The 19,412-nt window shown below is 40.5% G+C and overlaps 2 long non-coding RNA genes across 3 annotated transcripts in view; one reads left to right on the top strand and one right to left on the bottom strand.

Annotated features, from left to right (window-relative positions):
- The window catches only part of LOC105486364 (uncharacterized), a 73,787-nt gene extending 62,428 nt beyond the window's left edge, over window positions 1-11,359 (bottom strand). The window contains exon 1 of one of the 2 annotated variants that reach the window (XR_011620567.1): window positions 11,272-11,359. This is a non-coding gene — a long non-coding RNA (uncharacterized lncRNA). Of the gene's footprint in view, window positions 1-8,468; window positions 8,549-11,271 lie in introns of those variants that run through there. The other variant, XR_011620569.1, reaches the window with a different exon arrangement.
- Window positions 11,295-19,412, top strand: part of LOC105486363 (uncharacterized) — a 41,179-nt gene continuing 33,061 nt past the window's right edge. Inside the window, exon 1 of the long non-coding RNA XR_011620565.1 lies at window positions 11,295-11,390. This is a non-coding gene — a long non-coding RNA (uncharacterized lncRNA). The remainder of the gene's footprint in view (window positions 11,391-19,412) is intronic.

Here is a 19,412-nt window from a genome sequence, read left to right as displayed (position 1 = left end):
TTTCATGTGTCTGTTGGCTGTATGAATGTCTTCTTTTGAGAAGTGTCTGTTCATATCCTTTGCCCACTTTTTGATGGGGTTGTTTGTTTTTTTCTTGTAAATTTGTTTGAATTCTTTGTAGGTTCTGGATATTAGCCCTTTGTCAGACGAGTAGATTGCAAAAATTTTCTCCCATTCTGTAGGTTGCCTGTTCACTCTGATGGTAGTTTCTTTTGCTGTGCAGAAGCTCTTTAGTTTAATGAGATCCCATTTGTCAATTTTGGCTTTTGCTGCCGTTGCTTTTGGTGTTTTAGACATGAAGTCTTTGCCCATGCCTATGTCCTGAATGGTACTACCTAGATTTTCCTCTAGGATTTTTATGGTATTAGGTCTAACATTTAAGTCTCTAATCCATCTTGAATTAATTTTCGTATAAGGAGTAAGGAAAGGATCCAGTTTCAGCTTTCTACTTATGGCTAGCCAATTTTCCCAGCACCATTTATTAAATAGGGAATCCTTTCCCCATTTCTTGTTTCTCTCAGGTTTGTCAAAGATCAGATGGCTGTAGATGTGTGGTATTATTTCTGAGGACTCTGTTCTGTTCCATTGGTCTATATCTCTGTTTTGGTACCAGTACCATGCTGTTTTGGTTACTGTAGCCTTGTAGTATAGTTTGAAGTCAGGTAGCGTGATGCCTCCAGCTTTGTTCTTTTGACTTAGGATTGTCTTGGAGATGCGGGCTCTTTTTTGGTTCCATATGAACTTTAAAGCAGTTTTTTCCAATTCTGTGAAGAAACTCTTTGGTAGCTTGATGGGGATGGCATTGAATCTATAAATTACCTTGGGCAGTATGGCCATTTTCACGATATTGATTCTTCCTCTCCATGAGCATGGTATGTTCTTCCATTTGTTTGTGTCCTCTTTGATTTCACTGAGCAGTGGTTTGTAGTTCTCCTTGAAGAGGTCCTTTACATCCCTTGTCAGTTGGATTCCTAGGTATTTTATTCTCTTTGAAGCAATTGTGAATGGAAGTTCATTCCTGATTTGGCTCTCTGTTTGTCTGTTACTGGTGTATAAGAATGCTTGTGATTTTTGCACATTAATTTTGTATCCTGAGACTTTGCTGAAGTTGCTTATCAGCTTAAGGAGATTTTGGGCTGAGACAATGGGGTTTTCTAAATATACAATCATGTCATCTGCAAACAGGGACAGTTTGACTTCTTCTTTTCCTAACTGAATACCCTTGATTTCTTTCTCTTGCCTAATTGCCCTAGCCAGAACTTCCAACACTACGTTGAATAGGAGTGGTGAGAGAGGGCATCCCTGTCTTGTGCCAGTTTTCAAAGGGAATTTTTCCAGTTTTTGCCCATTCAGTATGATATTGGCTGTGGGTTTGTCATAAATAGCTCTTATTATTTTGAGGTGCATTCCATCAATACCGAATTTATTGAGCGTTTTTAGCATGAAGGGCTGTTGAATTTTGTCAAAAGCCTTTTCTGCATCAATTGAGATAATCATGTGGTTCTTGTCTTTGGTTCTGTTTATATGCTGGATTATGTTTATTGATTTGCGAATGTTGAACCAGCCTTGCATCCCAGGGATGAAGCCCACTTGATCATGGTGGATAAGCTTTTTGATGTGTTGCTGAATCCGGTTTGCCAGTATTTTATTGAGGATTTTTGCATCGATGTTCATCAGGGATATTGGTCTAAAATTCTCTTTTTTTGTTGTGTCTCTGCCAGGCTTTGGTATCAGGATGATGTTGGCCTCATAAAATGAGTTAGGGAGGATTCCCTCTTTTTCTATGGATTGGAATAGTTTCAGAAGGAATGGTACCAACTCCTCCTTGTACCTCTGGTAGAATTCAGCTGTGAATCCATCTGGTCCTGGACTTTTTTTGGTTGGTAGGCTATTAATTATTGCCTCAATTTCAGAGCCTGCTATTGGTCTATTCAGGGATTCAACTTCTTCCTGGTTTAGTCTTGGAAGAGTGTAAGTGTCCAGGAAATTATCCATTTCTTCTAGATTTTCCAGTTTATTTGCGTAGAGGTGTTTATAGTATTCTCTGATGGTAGTTTGTATTTCTGTGGGGTCGGTGGTGATATCCCCTTTATCATTTTTAATTGCGTCGATTTGATTCTTCTCTCTTTTCTTCTTTATTAGTCTTGCTAGTGGTCTGTCAATTTTGTTGATCTTTTCAAAAAACCAACTCCTGGATTCATTGATTTTTTGGAGAGTTTTTTGTGTCTCTATCTCCTTCAGTTCTGCTCTGATCTTAGTTATTTCTTGCCTTCTGCTAGCTTTCGAATGTGTTTGCTCTTGCTTCTCTAGTTCTTTTAATTGCGATGTTAGAGTGTCAATTTTAGATCTTTCCTGCTTTCTCTTGTGGGCGTTTAGTGCTATAAATTTCCCTCTACACACTGCTTTAAATGTGTCCCAGAGATTCTGGTATGTTGTATCTTTGTTCTCATTGGTTTCAAAGAACATCTTTATTTCTGCCTTCATTTCGTTATGTACCCAGTAGTCATTCAGGAGAAGGTTGTTCAGTTTCCATGTAGTTGAGCGGTTTTGATTGAGTTTCTTAGTCCTGAGTTCTAGTTTGATTGCACTGTGGTCTGAGAGACAGTTTGTTATAATTTCTGTTCTTGTACATTTGCTGAGGAGTGCTTTACTTCCAATTACATGGTCGATTTTGGAGTAAGTACGATGTTGTGCTGAGAAGAATGTATATTCTGTTGATTTGGGGTGGAGAGTTCTATAGATGTCTATTAGGTCTGCTTGCTGCAGAGATGAGTTCAATTCCTGGATATCCTTGTTAACTTTCTGTCTCGTTGATCTGTCTAATGTTGACACTGGAGTGTTGAAGTCTCCCATTATTATTGTATGGGAGTCTAAGTCTCTTTGTAAGTCTCTAAGGACTTGCTTTATGAATCTGGGTGTTCCTGTATTGGGTGCATATATATTTAGGATAGTTAGCTCTTCCTGTTGAATTGATCCCTTTACCATTATGTAATGGCCTTCTTTGTCTCTTTTGATCTTTGATGGTTTAAAGTCTGTTTTATCAGTGACTAGTATTGCAACCCCCGCTTTTTTTTGTTCTCCATTTGCTTGGTAAATCTTCCTCCATCCCTTTATTTTGAGCCTATGTATGTCTCTGTGTGTGACATGGGTCTCCTGAATACAGCAGACTGATGGGTCTTGACTCTTTATCCAGTTTGCCAGTCTGTGTCTTTTAATTGGAGCATTTAGTCCATTTACATTTAAGGTTAAGATTGTTATGTGTGAACTTGATCCTGCCATTATGATATTAACTGGTTATTTGGCTCGTTAGTTGATGCAGTTTCTTCCTAGCCTCGATGGTCTTTACATTTTGGCATGTTTTTGCAATGGCTGGTACCGGTTGTTCCTTTCCATGTTTAGTGCTTCCTTCAGGGTCTCTTGTAAGGCAGGCCTAGTGGTGACAAAATCTCTAAGCATTTGCTTATCTGTAAAGGATTTTATTTCTCCTTCACTTATGAAACTTAGTTTGGCTGGATATGAAATTCTGGGTTTAAAATTCTTTTCTTTAAGAATGTTGAATATTGGCCCCCACTCTCTTCTGGCTTGGAGAGTTTCTGCCAAGAGATCTGCTGTTAGTCTGATGGACTTCCCTTTGTGGGTAACCCGACATTTCTCTATGGCTGCCCTTAAGATTTTTTCCTTCATTTCAACTTTGGTGAATCTGGCAATTATGTGTCTTGGAGTTGCTCTTCTCGAGGAGTATCTTTGTGGTGTTCTCTGTATTTCCTGGATTTGAATGTTGGCCTGCCCTACTAGGTTGGGGAAGTTCTCCTGGATGATATCCTGAAGAGTGTTTTCCAACTTGGTTCCATTTTCCCCCTCACTTTCAGGCACCCCAATCAGACGTAGATTTGGTCTTTTTACATAATCCCATACTTCTTGCAGGCTTTGTTCATTTCTTTTTCTTCTTTTTTCTTTTGGTTTCTCTTCTCGCTTCATTTTATTCATTTGATCCTCAATCGCAGATACTCTTTCTTCCAGTTGATCGAGTCGGTTACTGAAGCTTGTGCATTTGTCACGTATTTCTCGTGTCATGGTTTTCATCTCTTTCATTTCGTTTAGGACCTTCTCTGCATTAATTACTCTAGCCATCAATTCTTCCACTTTTTTTTCAAGATTTTTAGTTTCTTTGCGCTGGGTACGTAATTCCTCCTTTAGCTCTGAGAAATTTGATGGACTGAAGCCTTCTTCTCTCATCTCATCAAAGTCATTCTCCATCCAGCTTTGATCCGTTGCTGGCGATGAGCTGCGCTCCTTTGCCGGGGGAGATGCGCTCTTATTTTTTGAATTTCCAGCTTTTCTGCCCTGCTTTTTCCCCATCTTTGTGGTCTTATCTGCCTCTGGTCTTTGATGATGGTGATGTACTGATGGGGTTTTGGTGTAGGTGTCCTTCCTGTTTGATAGTTTTCCTTCTAACAGTCAGGACCCTCAGCTGTAGGTCTGTTGGAGATTGCTTGAGGTCCACTCCAGACCCTGTTTGCCTGGGTATCAGCAGCAGAGGCTGCAGAAGATAGAATATTTCTGAACAGCAAGTGTACCTGTCTGATTCTTGCTTTGGAAGCTTCCTCTCAGGGGTGTACTCCACCCTGTGAGGTGTGGGGTGTCACACTGCCCCTAGTGGGGGATGTCTCCCAGTTAGGCTACTCAGGGGTCAGGGACCCACTTGAGCAGGGAGTCTGTCCCTTCTCAGATCTCAACCTCCGTGTTGGGAGATCCACTGCTCTCTTCAAAGCTGTCAGACAGAGTCGTTGCGTCTGCAGAGTTTTCGGCTGTGTTGGTTATTGCCCTGTCCCCAGAGGTGGAGTCTACAGAGACAGGCAGGTTTCCTTGAGCTGCTGTGAGCTCCACCCAGTTCGAGCTTCCCAGCAGCTTTGTTTACCTACTTAAGCCTCAGCAATGGTGGGCGCCCCTCCCCCAGCCTCGCTGCTGCCTTGCCGGTAGATCACAGACTGCTGTGCTAGCAATGAGGGAGGCTCCGTGGGTGTGGGACCCTCCCGGCCAGGTGTGGGATATGATCTCCTGGTGTGCCTGTTTGCTTAAAGCGCAGTATTGGGGTGGGAGTTACCCGATTTTCCAGGTGTTGTGTGTCTCAGTTCCCCTGGCTAGGAAAAGGGATTCCCTTCCCCCTTGCACTTCCCAGGTGAGGCAATGCCTCGCCCTGCTTCAGCTCTCGCTGGTCGGGCTGCAGCAGCTGACCAGCACCGATCGTCCGGCACTCCCCAGTGAGATGAACCCAGTACCTCAGTTGAAAATGCAGAAATCACCGGTCTTCTGTGTCGCTGGCGCTGGGAGTTGGAGACTGGAGCTGTTCCTATTCGGCCATCTTGCTCCGCCCCCCCTATGCTATTTTATATCAGCGATTTGGGCATCCTTGAGTTTTGATATCTGTGGAGGGGACAAATCTCCTATGGATACAGAGGGACAACTATACTGCTAAACATTTATATGCACCTTATTTAATTCTAAAACAGTTCCATGAGGTAGGTACAGTATGCATTGCTTAACAATGGGAATACTGAGAAATGGATCATTCGGCAATTTCTTTATTGCGCAAACATAGAGTGTACTTACACAAACCTAGATGGTCTAGCCTACTATGCACCTTGGCTATATGGTATAGCCTGTTGCTTCTAGGCTATAAACCTGGACAGCATGTTATTATATTGAATACAGTGAGCAATTATAACACAGTGTTAAGTATTCGTGTATGTAAACATTTAAAATGACAGTAAAAATATGGTATAAAGGATTAAAAAAAACTACTCCTGTATAAGGCACTTAACATGAATGGAGCTTACAGAATTGGAAGTTGCTCTGGGTGGGTGAGTCAGTGAGTGAGTGGTGAGTGAATGTAAAGGTCTAGGACATTACTATATACTATGGCAGAACTTATAAACACTGCACCCTTAGGATCCAGTAGGTTTATTTACACTTTTTTGTTTTTTGCAGACGGAGTCTTGCTCTGTTGCTCAGGCTAGAGTGCAATGGTGCGATCTCAGCTCACTGCAACATCTGCCTCCCGAGTTCAAGTAATTCTCCTGCCTCAGCCTCCTGAGTAGCTGAGATTACAGGCATGCACCACAAAACCCAGCTAATTTTTGTATTTTTAGTAGAGACAGGGTTTCATCATGTTGGCCAGGATGGTCTTGAACTCCTGACCTCGTGATCCGCCTGCCTTGGCCTCCCAAAGTAAAAAATTTTATTCAACATTAAATTAACCTCAGCTTACTTGAACATTTTTACTTTATAAACTTTACAATTTTTAAATACTTTTTCACTCTTTTCTAATAATACTTAGCTTAAAACAGAAACACATTGTACAGCTGTACAAAAATATTCTTTCTTTATATATTCTATAAGCATTTTTCTATTTTAACATTTTTAATTTTTAATTTTTTTACTTTTTAAACTTTGCTGTTGAAAACTAAGACATAAGCACATGTATTAGCCTAGTTCTACACAGGGTAAGGATCGTCAGTATCACCATCTTACACCTCCACATTCTGTCCCACTGGAAGGTCTTCAGGGGCAATAATATGCATGGAACTATCACCTCCTATGATAACAGTGCCTTCTTCTGAATACCTCCTGAAGGACCTGCCTGAGGCTGTTTTACAGTTAACTTTTATTTTAATAAGTAGAAGAATTAAGTATACTCTAAAATTATGATAAAAAGTACAGTAAATACATAAATCAGTAACACAGTCATTTATTATCAATAGCAAGTATTATATACTACACGTAATGATACATACTGTGAAAGAGTTTGTGAAGGTTTGTTTACACCCAGTACCACAAACACTGTTGCATTGTGCTGTGACCTTACCATGGCTATCATGTCACTAGACAATAGGAATTTTCCAGCTCCGTTATAATCTTATGGGACCACCATTGTATATGCAGTCTGTCATTGACCAAAACGTCATTGTGCAGCACATGACTGTATTATTATTACCTTCATTTCACAAATGATGAATATGCTCAAGGTCACATGAGTGGTAAGAGGCGGAGCCACAGAAAATAAGTGCCTGCATGAGAGAGAGCAAGAGAGAGAGAGAGAGAGAGATGAGGGAACGATATTGAAAGGATCTAACAGGATCTGTTGCAAAATGTCTCTGATTATGAGTATTTTCTTCTTTTTTGTGAATATTTTCTGTGGGTTTTTTTTCGGTAATGAGCCTGAGTTGTGTTCATACTTGGAATTTCTTAGCCTCCCAAATGTATTTCTTCTCCTTGATTCTTTCAGGATGGCCTTATATATATGGGAAATAATTCTGGCTCATGTGATCCCATGGTTGGTGGAATGGTAGAAAGATGTGTATCCATGCAGTGTCTTCTACCTCTTGCCAGGCTCTGCTGCAGAGTGGCTGGTCTCAGTGGCTCCTTGAATGGGTGAATACTGAGTTGCAATGAATCCTATCCTACTTTTTGGAGAGTGTTCCACTGTATCTGACCACGTGGACTTTGATCTTCTTGCTCTCCACTGTCAAACATTTCCTCTCCCCAGACCCAGACTCTACCTACCAAGATGCTCTAAGAGCCACAGTGCTTTCCTAAATCAGCATCTGGGCACACCTGAACTCCATCACTGCTTTGTGTAAGCTGAGGCATTAACTTTTTAGCTCACTCCTGCTGGTACCTCTGTATCGTCTCTCTGAATCTTGTTGAAAATGGCCATATGTCTGGCTTCTCTTAGAGCCCTCCAGCCTTCTCCAGAACACGTAAGCAGGTAGGCTCCCTCTGGATGATTCTTCCCCCATTATCGTTTGAAATCTTCCTTCTCCCATAGCTCATTCTTCCTTCTTCTTTCTATCAGATCGGGAATTTTCTTAAATAAATCTTTATGAACCAGTACACCAGGATTTACTCTTCATATGTTGAAAGAGAGGATAAAGGAACTTTAAAATTGTATTCTTCCAAAATGCCCAGCTTTCAAAACCATCATTGCAAAAATCCTATTTTGGATGCCAGAAGAAGAATATTAACTTTATCTCATTATTTTCTGTTGCAACAATCTGAAACCTTTTCAGTAAATTAGTCAATTATTAAAAGGATGCCCTTGAAAGACATAGAGGAGATCAGTTCAAGAACATTCAAAAACATAATACCTGTATTTGAATTTTGTTTGCACATTCTTATAGAAAAGGTTAAAATTAAGCAGAAAGATTTTGTGGTTAGGGAACAGGACAAATTATGAGGGCTCTCTGAGTTATAAAGAGCTAAATTAGGAAGGGCTTGGGAATAATGGTCAGATATTTTGCCTTTCTGTAAAGGTTTGTAAAAAATACTCCAAAACATTTTTTGAGAATGCTAGGTGGTGGGCTCTGAATGTGAGTGAGAACAGAAAGGCAAATTTGGAAACAGTCACACAAAAATACCAGTCAAATATGTAGGATACATTTAAAGAAAAGTAAATGAAACCAACTTACATGAACAAAAAACACGTGATAACGGAGAACCAGGTGCAACCACTTGCAACAGAAGTTATCAAGTAGAAGGAGCCTGAGCTTTGAGGTCAAACAGAATGCAGATTAAATTCTAGCTTTGCTAATTGCTAACAGTATTAATCAGACTTCTCTCTCTTACCATTGGGTTCTTTATCTAAAAATGAAGATGGTAATACCTAACTTAATGAGTTACATAGAGAATAAAAATCAAATAATGAGTGAATGAGAGTAAATAACATGTTTGAATTTCTCATAGCAGTGTTTGGCATGTAATAATGCTCAGTAAATGGTGGCTTAACAATGCACACCATCATCACCATTATTACAAGAAGCAGAGAGTATATACATATTAAAATCTCTGGTCAAGGCCCAGAGAAAGCCATTAAAGATCATTATGAGAATGATGACTGGGAGCCAAAAAGGAAAATGGAGAGTAACCCAGACACTTAAAAGTACTCAAAGTGAAGATAAAAGGAAAATGGGAACACATGTGGGTTTCATATGGCCATGGAACCAGGTGTGGCAGTAAAATAAGACTCCACACAACTGCATTTAGAAAAGTCACCTTGTTTTCTCTGATGAGCCACACAGCTCTGAAGCAAGAGGGAAGCAGGGGAGGAAGAAGAGGAGAAAAACATGGTATTCACTATATTTAGATTTTACACTGATTATGGTAGCCATGAAATCCTGTGCACATCCTCCACACACATCGCTTCAATATCCAGGACATAAAGCCTTTTCTGAGCACAGGATATGTTGCAACTTTGGTATTCTCATGTAGCTTCTGCACAGGCCTTGTGTCCCTTCTTGGTCTTCAATTTTCCCTCTCCCTGCGGGAGAGTTTTGACTATCAAAAAACCTTTACTAATTGCTATATGCCTAGTGCTGTGTTGGGGATGAGGCTTCTAACACATATTGGTGAGCAAGATGGCTTAACAGCTGTGTGTGGCATTTAAAGGACAGGGGAGGATGCCACAGTGAGGCTTTCTTTGTGAGAGCCCTCCAGTTGGCACAGTATCTAGGAGAGGTGCTCAATATTTACCTTCCATATAAGCCTGCTATTTTTTGTTGCTTCACTCTAGTTATTTGAATATGTACAGCCATCACCTGTTTGCAGCCTGCTGCCTCCCTCTTTGGGCTCTTTACTCCGGGAGCCCCACACAACTATGTGACCCATTAACTGACGTTACTTACTGGCTTGTTTGTTGTCTACCTCTCCACCAGGCAGGAGAGCTTTATGTGGGAACATTCCATCCTTGCATGAATAAAAGTTTGCTCACCTCCCCCAACAGCCCAATATATATGTCTGTTCCCACGCCATATATAGTTTCACAGCTGGGTTGCTATAATTATGACTGAGAATTATTTTTTATCTAAACTAAAATTACTATTTGCCTACAATCTTCTCAGCATGTTTTTTGTGGGGGAGGAGGGCTGAAATATCACATCTTCATCTATGCAGATCTGGATGTAACGAAGAAAAGCAATTTTGCACATTCAGAGAACTTGAAAATGAAAGTTTGCATTACTCAAAATATAAAAATGTTTTTCTCCCACAGTACAACTCCAGAAATCCTTTACTCTAATCATTTATTCTTCTATAAATCTTATGGCTAAAAGTACAAGCCTTTTAGCTTGATTTATTCTTCAATCCTCAAAGCAAAATATTCATTTAGTTAGTGCTTCATGCTTCAAATCACATTTATCAGCACATAAAAACACTGGCCAGTCTCAAATCCACCAAAGAGTTCTGAAACTCAAACATAACCGTGAAATCCAAAATCAATTTATTAGTGATAGTTATTTGCTAAGAATTGGGGTACAACTTGATAGCTTTGATCCAGTCTATTAAGTATAGTTCAATAGACTAAATCCACTGTGCCAGGCAGAGGGGAGGCAAAGATGCTTCCAGATTCCTGAAGGTCTGGGCAGATGGCTGGGACACAAACAGATCATTTGACAATTTCAGTGCAATGCCTAAGTACTATGGCTGTCTTTTGCAGTGGTTACTTTGGGAATACAGAGAGGGAACATTTTCTCAGGAAGCAGTTTGGAGATCTGAAGGAAATGTCCACCAGAACTAGGATGAGAAAGATGTATAGAAATTAATGAGGTCAGTCAAGATGCAGATCTCAGTTCCAGCAAAGGAATTTCCCCCTTCCCCCCTCACCCCCCTTCCTTTGTATGAAGTAGGAATTAGGGAATGGTAGGAGATGACACCAGAAAAGTTTTAGGTTAACCATAAACCATTATTACAGTCAGCCATTTTGACCTAGAGAAACGGCTATTTCATATGGTTCTAACCAGTGAAGTTGGTCGTGGACAACTTTTATATTAATTCCGGGTTAAGGAACTTGAGATTTATCTTGCAGAGAATAAAAAACTAATGAAGATTTTTAATCAGGCGAGTTTCCAGCTCAGTGCTGCATTTTAGACAGATCATTCTCACACACTGAGAAGGTGACAAAGACCCATTTATTCCTGTCACCAGTTTCTCTCTCTCCTTTTCTCTCATCTGGGAACCGCCCAGGTGAGAGATGGAGGCCTACATCAGGATGAAGGCACTAACGCAGAGGAGGGAACAGATTAGAACATGTGATCACAAGATAAAACCTGTCAGAACCGGGGGCTGGTTCTCAGTGGAGTGAAAAGAGTTAAGTCCCAGGTTTCTGCTTTGTGTGACTAGAGGGAAGCTGAAGCCACTAACTTAGATGAAAAAAGAGAAAAGGAGCAGCTTTAGAGTTAAAAACAATGAGTATTTTTGACATAATTGATTATGATGTACTTGCGGAAAATCCAGAGAGTTGTCTAGAAAGACATTGGAATATAGGGGTCTAGTCCACCGAGAATTCTGGACAGGAGAAGGAAACATGGCGGCCGTAATATCATCAGGGTGAAGCGCGGGTAAGGCACGAGGGTGGGAAGCAGGCGGTCAAAAGCATGAGTGGCTGACACTGCCTAGAAGCATACGGTTTTTTTTGTTGTTGTTGTTTTGTTTTGTTTTGTTTTGTTGTTTTTTGAGACTGAGTCTCGCTCTGTCACCAGGCTGGAGTGCAGTGGCACGATCTCGGCTCACTGCAACCTCCGCCTCCCGGGTTCAAGTGATTTCCTGCCTCAGCCTCCTGAGTAGCTGAGACTACAGGCGTGCACCTCTACGCCCAGCTAATTTCTGTATTTTTAGTAGAGAGGGGGTTTCACAATGTTGGCCAGGATGGTCTCTATCAAGATTCACCTCGTGATCTGCCCTCCTTGGCCTCCCAAAGTGCTGGGATTATAGGCGAGAGCCACCGCACCCGGCCAGAAGCATACAATTTTCAAGGGGACTTTAAAGACTTAATGTTTTCTTTACATGCTTTTCAAGTGAAAAACCTTTACAAAAATCTTAGAAATCCAAAATATGTAAAAGAATTGCTTTGATTGAAATGGAGGCGACAGCTGCACAATCCCATGTGCTCAGGCTCCCTACTTCTTTTTCTTCCTGAGGCAGCCCCAGAAATCTTTGAGGAAAACAGTTGAAAGATGAGTGATCTAGACCTCTCTAGAGTGGTCAGAAAACTACCTTCTGCACACCAAATCCAGCCCCGCACCTGTTTTTGTGATAAAATTGTATCCGAACACAACCATGTTAATTTGTTTTCTTTTTTTTTTTTCATATTTGTTAGTCATTTGAATTTTTTTAATGACTTTTTTTTTTCTTTTTTTTGAGACAAGGTCTCACTGTGCCCCAGGCTGGTGTGCAGTGGTGCAATCTCGACTCACTGCAACCTCCGTCTCCTGGGTTCAAGCGATCCTTCCACCTCAGCCTCCTGAGTGGCTGGGATTACAGGCAAGCGCCACCATGCCAGGCTAATTTTTGTATTTTTAGATGGGGTTTTACCATGTTGGCCAGGCTGGTCTTGAACTCCTGAGCTCAAGCAATCTGCTCGCATCAGCCTCTCAAAGTGCTGGGATTACAGGCCTGAGCCACTGCACCTGGCCTAATGATTCATCACTTTTGTCAGTCATTTAAATGACTGAATTTTTGAAATTTTTAAATGAGTTTTTTAAAGTTTTATTTTTATTTGACATATAATAATTGTACATGTTTATGGTGTACAGGGTGATGTTTCAATCCATGTATACCACTTGTTTTATTATTGTCTACCTCTGCTTTCACACCACAACAGCAGAGCTGAGTTGTTACATGCACTATATGAACCTCAGAGCCTAAAATATTTACCGTCTTTCCTTTTAAGGAAAAAGGTTGCTGACCCCTCATTTAAACTAAATCTTTTATTTTACAAATGAGAAAAGCTGAGGTCCAAAGAGTTTAAATAACATCTGACAAGCTGCTCAGGCTAGAACCTAAGTCTTGGGATATAGACCCTGCTGTCTTTGTTTTTAAAAGGGAGAATTAGTCATCAACGTGCCAGAAAGTGAACTGTGTATGTGCCCATCCAAAACAAATCTCATAACAACTTTCTTTCACTATTGAGCAAGGTGTAGTTTTTAGTATTTTTTTAAATTGTTGCTATTAGCCCTGAAATAAATTGAAAACTTCCTTTATCCCATCTGTCTGAGGTAAAACGTTGAATTTTAGTTTAGTTTAGTTTTTGTTTGTTTGTTTGTTTTTAACTAATTATCCTGTTACTAGTTGTTCTTCCCTAATTCAAAGACCAGTTTTAAGGTCGAGCATGGTGGCTCATGCCTGTAATCTCAGCACTTTGGGAGGCTAATGCAGAAGGATCACTTGAGTTGAGGAGTTTGAGACCAACATAGTGAGACCCATCTCTACAAATAATTTAAAAATTAGCTGGATGTGGTGGTGCATACCTGTGGTCCCAGCTACTCAGGAGGCTGTGGTGAGATGATTGCTTGAGCCCGGGAGGTGAAGGCTGCCATGAGCTCTGATCACACCATCGCACTCCAGCCTGGGCAAAAGAAGGAGATTCTGTCTCAAAAAAATAAAATAAAATAGATATTTTTAAAGACAAATTTTATTTTTAAATGTGAAGTACTGTGCACCCTCTCTTCCAAAGTAATATGGGTTGAAAAATTAGCTCCCTAATGTAGAGCCACCAGGATGGCTCACAGAGGTACAACATCTGCTCCAGGTCAGATTGTACCCTCTTTACAGCCTTGTATATGCTGTATACAGCCCTCTATATGCTGTATATGGATCCTACCCAGCCCATGGTTCCCACCCTCTCTTCATCGCATTTCATTCATGCATTGCTCCTATTAGTGGACAACATGTAAGAACTGGGGCCAGAAACAAGCTAGGAAAAAAGAATGCAGAACCTTCAGCCCTGAGAGCTGAAGACATGGACATGAGGCGTGAGGGGCGGGGAAGAAAGCGAAGGACCTGCCATTTCCAACAGGTGCAGGCACTTGCAGTCCCGCCTCTGTGTCCTCCCCCTCTATGCCATCCGGTCTTCCACATTTGCTCAAAGAAAGAAACACAAGGCAGGAGGCACATATCACAGAGTTCTAAATGAAGTTCAGGCAGCACCAACTGGGAAGTGGAAAATTTCCCACAGTTCACCAGAAGGAATTCTAGTGTGGTCCATTAGAGATCTGGAATTGAAGAAACATAAATTCAGTCCTGGTCCATATGCTGACAAAGCAAATTGAAAACTAAACTACTCCACATTCCTCGATAGATATCCTGTATTTTCAGAGCAATAAATAGAACATAGAAACATGAATTTTAAGCAATTTTTTGTCATGCTTCTTTTAAGGATGATTGGGGGAAGTGATTATTCACAAATGAAAAGGAAAGGGCTATTTTTATAGAGAAATACAAGCTTTCTGCTGAAGTCTTTAAAAGTGTTAGGGTAAAATTCCCAGTGTTTAGATATATTTATAGATCACATGAAGTGGGGGAAGAAGAGTGTGAAGAATAGAATAAATTTGTAAGATGAGTCATTTAACTCTTTTTTTATAAATCTACCAACCCACTTAATACACCCATTCCCAGTCTTTTTGTGAATCATTTGTTTCATTTCACATTTTAACCCTGTTGAGTTTACGTATGATAAAGAAAATCATATGGAAGATGAAATTCAGACTTGAGGTGAATGTTTAGAATCATGCACTTATTTATCAAATACGTATGGAGTTGCTTACTACGTGCCAGGAATTGTTTTAAGAGCCTCATATGATTAACTCTTTCTTGAGTACTTATGAAGTACATCTGAGAAAGAACTAAGCACTAAAGTATAAAAGTTGATACAGGAAATACTAGGAAAGTTACAATTCAAAAAAGTAATGCAAGCAATATATTAACAACTGGCACCTTTATTTTACTCACCTTACTTATATAGAGCAGCTCCTCTCCTGAACATTTTGTTCCTTTGTTCATGGTATTTTGGTGAGGAAAAGAACTCCACGTCTCAAGGCTTGCCTAGCTTTAGTACTTCCTCTCTCCAAGGGAATGCTTGCATTAATAATTTTCTCACTGCTGGGATTATAAGGAAAAAAATTGCTTACATTTGTATGTTGCTTTTTTATTTTATTTTACTTTAAGTTCTGGGATACATATGCAGAATGTGCAGGTTTGTTACATAGGTATACATGTGCCATGGTGGTTTGCTGCACCTATCAACCCGTCATCTAGGTTTTAAGCCCCATATGTATTAGGTATTTGTCCTAATGCTATCCCTCCCCTAGCCCCCACCCCCTGACAGGCCTCTGTGTGTGATGTTCCCCTCCCTGTGTCCATGTGTTCTCATTGTTCAACTCCCACTTATGGGTGAGTACATACGGTGTTTGGTTTTCTGCTCCTGTGTTAGTTTGCTGAGAATGATGGCTTTCAGCTTCATCCATGTCCCTGCAAAGGACATGAACTCATCCTTTTTTATGGGTGCATAGTATTCCACGGTGTATATGTGCCACAGTTTCCTTATCTACTCTATCATTGATGTGCATTTGGATTGGTTCCAACACTTTGTTATTGGGAATAGTGCTGCAGTAAACATACATGTGCATGTGTCTTTATAGTAGAATAATTTATAATCCTTTGAATATATACCCAGTAATGGGATTGCTGGGTTAAATGGTATATCTGGTTCTAGATTCTTGAGGAATCGCCACACTGTCTTCCACAATGGTTGAACTAATTTACACTCCCACCAGCAGTGTAAAAGCTTTCCTATTTCTCCACAGCCTCGCCAGGATCTGTTGTTTCCTGACTTTTTAATGATCGCCGTTCTAACTGTTGTGAGATGGTATCTCATTGTGGTTTTGATTTGAATTTCTCTATTTTCTCCCATTCTGTAGGTTGCCTGTTTACTCTGATAGTTTATTTTGCTGTGCAGAAGCTCTTTAATTTAATTAGATCCCATTTGTCAATTTTGGCTTTTGTTGCAATTGCTTTTTTGCTTTTTTAAAGTTCTTTTATGTTTGTATGTTATTTCACAGGTTTCTATGAAAACATTTATGTAAATATGCAAATTAATAATACCCAAAATTTATTTAATTATAATATTTTTACACTTCCCAATTACTAAGAACTTTCCATAGATATATGATAGCTGTTTCCTATAATCGCAGTATCCCCAAGTCTTCATTATTTTCTTTTCATCTACCAGAATCTTCTCTTCAAGAGCGTGTGTTATCCTTTTTGTTGGATCTTCCTTTGGAACTTTTACCTGTTTCTGACTGCTGTGTTTCCACTCAATCAATAACTTTATTCACACAATTGTGATTCTGTTTTCCTTCATTCATCAATTTGCCCACATGTAGACAACTTTTATTCAGAGATACAGAGACCAAGTATTGTTGCCTTTCCTCCAGCCTCTCTCCATCTTTTGGTAAGAAGTTTGCCCTGAACACTTCATTGCTGGCCAGCAGTAGGCCGTGTGAGCCTCCCATGCATGGCTACCATCTGAGCATGTCAATTTCCTGAGCAAAAGCTTCATCCTCAAATCCACTCCTTCCTATAGTTCTGCTTCTTTATTTCTTTACATTATATAAAACAGGCTTGTGCATCTCCCTTAATTCGTTCATCTGATAAATTATGTGTTTGTTGAGCTGCTGGTAAATGCCAGGCACAAGTGTATTACCACTGCAGATCCAACAATGAACAAAACAGGCATCATCCAGGTTCTCATGGAGGAATAGGAAGTAAATGATTATTGTTTGGATTGCCCTAAGCACCATGAAGGAAATAAACAAGGATCACTGAGGGATTGACATATTCTGTTGGTTTGAAGCAAGTCACAGGTTCCACCTGCACTCCTGGGGAGGAGATAATGCAGGGCCTATTGTTACGGGGCAGAGAACAAGGAGGCCATCTTAGAATTCTGTTTACCACAACGTCCCTCATAGGGCTGCTATAATAAGGTATATTAAATAAAATCATGTGGTCCAGGAGCAGTAGCTCACAGCTGTAATCCCAGCACTTTGGGAGGCCAAGGTGGGCAGATCACTTGAGGTAAGGAATTCAAGACCAGGCTAACCAACATGGTGAAACCTGTCTCTACTAAAAATACAAAAATAGCCAGGTGTGGTGGCACATATCTGTAATCCCAGCTACTCAGGAGGCTGAGGCATAAGAATCACTTGAAACCAGGAGGCAGAGGTTGCAGTGAGCGGAAGTTGTGCCACTGCACTCCAGTCTGGGCGACAGACCGATACCCCATCTCCCAAAACAAATAATAATAAAATCATGTATGTAAAGCACTTAAACCAGTGTCTGTGGGTAAGCACTCAACAGTGAGCTATAATTATACCACTTCTTTGCTGTACTTCTAAAAATCTACTGCCAGAAGGATGTCAGTTACTTATAACAGCACTGGCAGCAACTTCCAATCACCTTCACAAGATTGTCTCTTATGTATCTTTCCTGAGATCCTTATCTCTCTCTGCTAGTCACTTGATTGGTTTCCCAACCAGCTGGCACTAGGATACAAGACCCCATCATTGGCATCTTCTCAGGCACATTATATCATGGGTGATCTTAAGGAGAAAGTTATATTTGTCTGCTCAGGTTTCTTCTATAGTCCTGAACGTCATAAGTGTCTTCCCACACCCATTCTTTGGCACATTTTTTATTTCTCCACTGCTGTCTTGAACCTCTGCAGCATCCATGCCATGGCCTCTGCTGTTCTTCACAGCTTTGCAGCAAGTTTGTCTTGAAACCACTTGAAACGATGTTTAAAATATCAGCAGCTTCCAAAGTCTAATTTTCTTTTGCTTAAGTGAAAAGACTGCCACTGCCCTTGCATCACTGGACTGATCGTGTCTGTACCCAAGATTCTTGGCATCCCATGGGAGCCTGACCTGTGTAAAAAGGAACCTAAAAGCTCATTGCCTGAATGGCAAATAAATCTAGGGTTCCAAGAGATGCTGTTGTTATTGTGTGAGTCTGTCAGAAGGTGGGCATGAAAAATGGTGCAGTTCTAGAAAGGAGGATTCAGCCTTAACAAGAGAAAATGGAAGCGACCCTAAGAAGAAGCCATAATATATACTAGCCAGGTTAAGTTCAGAGATAGACTCCTAACAGCCTGTTGCCCAGAATGACATCGTGTGAACTGAAGAGGGATTAAAGCAAAGAAAGGGAGAACTCTGGTGTGTCTAAACATCACTGCACCCAGACCCATAGGTGGAAATGGTGAATGGTCTGGCAGGTGAGCAAGGACAGTGCACTGGAGGGAGAAAGTGTCCTACCACATGAGATAATTTTTGCATCTTTAACCTCAGCTGTATTTAACTTAAAAGTGGCACTCTTTTTGCCAACTGGCATACTGTCATGAGTGACTCAACCTTTTAGCAACTAATTCTGGCAAATTCTTTTCTGAAGTGTGAGTCATCCTAGTGAGCCCTATTGCAGGTCTTCTGAGTACCATTCACAGCAGTTTTCTATGTGTGCCCTGGCTGACTCAGGCCATTGCAGACATCAACTATTTTGACACTGCTGTTTCATTATTTGACTGGTAACTGAACCCTAACTTGCATTATTTCCCTTCTCGCTCTACTTTTCCTGTTTCCAAAGCAGTCCCTTAAAGAATTCTGCTTTCAAACAATCTGGTTATACAAAAAACATACGCACAAATATATATATGTACATTAAAATGTTTACCTATACTAGTGGTTGTCCCTGGATAGTACGTGTACTTGTTTCCCATTGATACAGTTTGGCTCTGTGTCCCTACCCAAATCTTAACTTGATATGTAATCCCCACATGTCAAGGGAGGGAGGTGATTGGATCATGGGGGCACTTTCATCCATGCAGCTTTCATGATAGCGAGTGAGTTCTCACAAAGTCTGATGATTTTTTACATGTTTAGAAGGTCCTCCTTTGCTCTTCTTTCTCTTGCCGCCTTGTGAAAAGGTGCTTACTTCCCCTTCGCCTTCTGCCATGATTATAAGTTTCCTAAGACCTCCCCAGCCATATGGAACTGTTAGCTGATTAAACCTCTTTCCTTTATAAATTGCTCGGTCTCAGGTATTTCTTTATAGCAGTGTGAAAAAGGACTAATACACCCATAGTTGTTGTAACAAATTACCACTAATATGATGGCTTCAAACAACATCAATTTGTTATCTTACAATGCTTTCATTAGTGATATGGTTTAGCATTTGTCCTCTCCAAATCTCATGTTGAAATGTGACCCCCAGTGTTGAATGTGGGGCCTTGTGAATGGTGTTTGGGTAATGAGGTTGCTCCCTTAAGAATGGCTTGACACTTTTCTCACAGTAATGAATGAGTTCTCACTCTATTAGCTCATGTGAGAGCTGTTTGTTTAGAAAAGCCTGACGTCTCTCTCACTTATTCTCTCACCATGTGATGCCTGCCTCCCCTTTGCCTTCCACCGTGAGGAAAATCTTCCTGAGGCCGAGCAGAAGCAGATGTTGTCATTATGCTTCCTGTGCAGTCTGCAGAAATGTGAGGCCAACATAAACCTCTTTTCGTTATAAATTACTGACCTTCATGTAGTATT

The sequence above is a fragment of the Macaca nemestrina genome, chromosome 3, assembly GCF_043159975.1.
Source record: "Macaca nemestrina isolate mMacNem1 chromosome 3, mMacNem.hap1, whole genome shotgun sequence".
Lineage (NCBI taxonomy): Eukaryota > Metazoa > Chordata > Mammalia > Primates > Cercopithecidae > Macaca > Macaca nemestrina.
The sequence above is the reverse complement of the archived record's forward strand: the minus strand, read 5'-3'. Positions and strand labels throughout refer to the sequence as shown.